Raw genomic sequence first — 4,712 nt, 5'->3', positions numbered from 1 at the left:
ATGATTTTAGCAAATGGCTGCAATATAACAAAGAGTGAAAAATTTAAGGGGGTCTGAATACTTTCCGTACCCACTGTATATATATATATATATATATAATATATTATGTATATATTACACTTATTACATAAGTGTAATATATATATATATATTACACTTATGAGGTTCCATGTTGAGTGGATTGTTGATTGGAAGACGATTGAAAGAAAGTGCCGGTGATTGGACCAGTCTGGCATACTTCACCAGAGAGAAGCCTGTCATTTCATGGGAAGATCCAGTAATGACAGTTTTATTAAATTCTTAAAAAAATAATAATAATAAAATAAACAAATTCATTGAGGAATCGTTCACAATAATATTAATATTTAGAAAACATAAGGCGAATTTCCATTCCAAGCATAATTATTCTGTTAACTTTTTGAAGCAACAGCACACCTGGTTTGGGAACAGAATTAATAGTGTTATATCACGTGTTTCTACCTTACAAGCTCTCATTTTGTGCCTTTCAAACTGCTTTGTTTGCCTTTGTTTGAAAGCGAAATTAACAAAAGGGGCCCACGCACATCCATCTGCAGCTTGTTGTAATTAGATTCCTCTATCTCCCCTCAATCACTATGACAGACTACCTGTGTCCTGTCGGTCAGAATGAAAGAAAATGTATTCTGTTGAGCATTATAAAGCTCTAGATGTTTTGTGAACAAGAGAGTTTTAAAGAGAAAGCAGCTTTATAAGGTAAGTTAGAGACAAGATGGTGGAGCTTAACTTACACTTGTTTTGCAATAACCATTATTAGAATATTTCATTTATTATATGTTGTTATGAGATGTTAAACACTATACTATGTGATCACTAAACTGTGTGTTAGAAGTAAACATAATATTTTGAATGGTTGGGAGGTCGGTTTCACATAAATGCTGTCTTCTTCTTATTCTGTCTTCTTCTTCTCAATCTTACTCTCATTACAGAATGTACAATAATGTTCAAAAGTTTGGCGCCGGTAAGATTTTTGAAAGACCACCATGGCTTTGCTCACCATTAATGAATTGATTTGATAAAAGAATACAGTAAAAACAGTAATATTGTGAAATTTGATCACACTTTAAAATAACTGTTTTCTATTTTAAAATGTTATTGCTGTAGTGCCAAACCTGAATTTTCACATGATCCTTCAGAAATCATTCTAATATGCTGATTTGATGCTCAAGACACATTTATTATGATTAAAAGTGTTCATAACAGTTGTACTGCTGCTTAATATTTTTGTTTAAACTGATATATATAAACTTATATAACCCTTAGGTAACCCTTAGGCTTTATATCTTTAAAAATCAATACAACATTAAAAAACACAGACAGCTGCATGGTTTTGGACTGAAAATACAAGTGTTTTTTTTTTTTTTCCTTTCTAGTATGACTTGATTTTATGAAGACATCAAGCTATGCGAGAAATCAATACCACAGTGTCACTGACTTCACAAAAGAGCTCCAGACAGTTGTCTGCTTTACTGTAATATTTGCTAAAAATGATCCATCCTTCACCGGTTTTACTCATTTACTGCTTTGAGAGTAATTGTCATCCTCTTCTGATCCCACTTTTTCCTGTTGTTAAGTTGTTTTGCCTCCTGTGATTGCCAGCCTTGGTGAGATGGAAGTGAGTTCACACACTCTTCCATGAAATGAAAGAGTGATTTTAGTCACACAGATTAGATGAGACCTCCCAGCTTTTCCTTGTCTCTCCTCTGCTCTCTCCCTCATGCTGAGATCACATCTCGCAGATCTTGGCATGTTATTCCACCCATCATTATGTTGTGCTGCTGTTAAAGACTTCCTGTTTTGATGAACAATTTCTCAGAAACTCCATTATGACTATTCTTCAGGAGAAGAAGGTACATGAATAAAGTTTGCTCTGTGGTACAACTGTTACATCTCCTTACTGTTTCCTCAGATGTTGCTTTTGGGTAATGCACTCATTATCTTCCATTTGCAAGCACATGATTCATATAAGTAATAAAAGGGTTTATTATGAAAGGACAATTTTGAATAAACAAATGATGAGCTTTATCATTGCCACACTGCATCCTGATGGTCGTTTAAATTAGATTATTTTGTCTTATCCATTATTAATATTACTGCATTTTTATTATTTGTATTATTCAGTGAAATGTACTTAAAAGTCAGTTAAAAAGTTAAGCTGGTAATTTCATTACAGTCAGTTATGAAAAGTATGTTATGCTAATATTTAATTATTTTTTAAAACTTTCTTTTGCTAGTTTTAGTATGTTCTGTTTTATCTTTTATTTCCTTTTATTTTTCAGTAAAGATGTTTGGTTCATTTATTTCCTTTGTTGAACATTGTCCCCCCCCCAGGAAACTTACCTATATTATGTTTCAAAATTTGTTTTTCGATTTTAGTAATGATGTCCATTTCATGTGAGAAGAGTGATATTTTAACCATTGTTTTCATATTGTGTGCAGTCATAAACTTTGAAAATTCATTCATCATTTGCTCACCCTCATGATGTTCCAAAAGCCTTTTGGTGAGCTATTGATGCACAAAAGGTAATGGACAAATACTTACATAAATTATCTTATTATTTTAGAATAAATTATCTTATTCCAAATTATCCAAAAAAAAGAACAACTGATATATTTTACTATTTTACAAGGAAGGAAGGAAGGAAGGCAAGCAAGGAAGAACAAGGAAAACCTTTGCTTTTTGATTGCGGTATTATGGATTTCTGTGTGTATGTTTATATCCAGCTCATTTAAAAAACTGTCCCTGTTAAAACCAAACCTAGACCCTTGATTTTTTTTGTTTATCATTTAAAATATGCTGGTTCACTTTGTTTGCTTATGCTTATATAGGTGTGAAAGATGTAGGTGTGCGTGCGTGCATGTGTGTGTGTGTATATTGAGAGCTGGTGTCAGAGGGGAACTGACTGTCTTCTTGATGCCCTCTAATCTTGATCACCCAGTGACATATGGAGAGACTGTTCTGTGTGAGATTGACATGAAAGACCTGACCTTCGCAGCCAGCTTCACAGCCACCAGAGATGTCTAATGCCATTAACAAAAGCTGCTTTGACGGTGACCATATGAAATAGGTGTTTATTTGTGTATATGCGTGTCTTCAGCTGTATTGAATTTCATCATCTGAACATCTTTCTCTGTGTGGGGAGTGACATTTATCTGTCTGTCTGTCTGTCTGTCTGTATACTTGAAATGGATTGCAGAAATACAAGATGCAGAGACAAGTGTTAGTACAGTTTGTGCATATCTAGAACATTTAGCCATAATTACTGATTGTTCTTAAAGGGGTCATAGGATGCCCATTTTCCACAAGTTGATATGATTCTTTAGGGTCTTAATGAAAAGTCTGTAACATAGTTTGGTTAAAATTTCTCAATGGTAGTGTAAAAAACACCTTTTTTACTCTGTCAAAGCTAATTAGCACATTATTAGGAAAGGCGATTTGCAAAGATTCGTTAAAAAAACCTTACACTAATTTCTTCTGTAGATGAGGCTGGATCATGAATGATTCACGCAAACATTTATGTAGATCGGGGGCGCATTCCCTTCAGAAACAAATCCACTGCGAGTTCAGCGGCTTAGATGTCGGGAGTAAATGACGACTGCTATGTTCATTATTACATCCAACAACAGAAGACCTCAATCGCTTAGGAGTCATTCTTGTCTACATCTGCTCCAGCGGTGAAACAATGGTGGACTGACGACAGCTCACTCAGGGCGGGTCTGAGGTAAGACACCAGTCCAGTCTGTGCTGAAACGCTAGTCAATCAAACTATCGTGGGAGGGGCCTGTCTGTGTCATCTGAGATTGGCTCGATTTGAGAAAGGGGTAAAGATTTTAGTAGATAAAAAAAAAAACCCTTGGGTGGATTTTTATCATTATAGGGTGGTTGTGTACACACACTGCCAACACACATTTTAGTTCAAACAACTTGTAAAAGTGCATGTAGCATCCTATGACCCCTTTAAGAATTTGACAATATTTTGCACTTGGATCATTTCGTACCCCTTGTTTCAGTTTTCAAGGAAGCCTTGATTTCACCTGTGACAGCTTGACTACAGTTGACAGATTTAAACAATTCTACTAGGAAAATGGAAAATCCTTCTGCCTGTGTACAGGAAATAGTCTGCTGCTTCTCTGTTTGATGTTTACTCTATATTCCATTCAATAAGTGCTGGCTAAAAAGCTTCATCATGTTGAGGGAGAGGGGCTGATCTCTGTTCAATCACCCCTGCTCTCCGCTCTCCTCCAGCAACAGCAGGGGCAGTTTACACAGTGGGTAAAACATGGCTGAGTGATTTTTTTTTTTAAAGACTCCATTTTGTGAGGTGGTCAAGAGGTTAGGAAATTTAGATGTCAGTCAAACCATATTGACTCAATCCCCTAACATACACAGAAGGATCTTATCTGATTGTGTGTGAGTGTGTGTTTGTATATGTGACTCTGTCCCTTCAGGCTAATGTTTCAGTGCTATCATGACACCAGTGAGGAATGTTTCAGTTCCTCCCTTAAACTTCTGTTCATTTATATTCTCATTTCTTCTGCATCTACTTTTACAGCGTGATCCAGAGCAGAATTTATGTTGTTAATCGCTGAAAATATTATTCAGATAATTTTCCCGATCCACTCCGTGAACTCGTTAAGTCGCGCTCGCATCATTCAAACACACCTCACCAGAAACA

Source organism: Sinocyclocheilus rhinocerous, unplaced genomic scaffold (assembly GCF_001515625.1).
Source record: "Sinocyclocheilus rhinocerous isolate Xijiao unplaced genomic scaffold, SAMN03320098_v1.1 scaffold1251, whole genome shotgun sequence".
Lineage (NCBI taxonomy): Eukaryota > Metazoa > Chordata > Actinopteri > Cypriniformes > Cyprinidae > Sinocyclocheilus > Sinocyclocheilus rhinocerous.
This window is presented reverse-complemented; position numbering follows the sequence as displayed.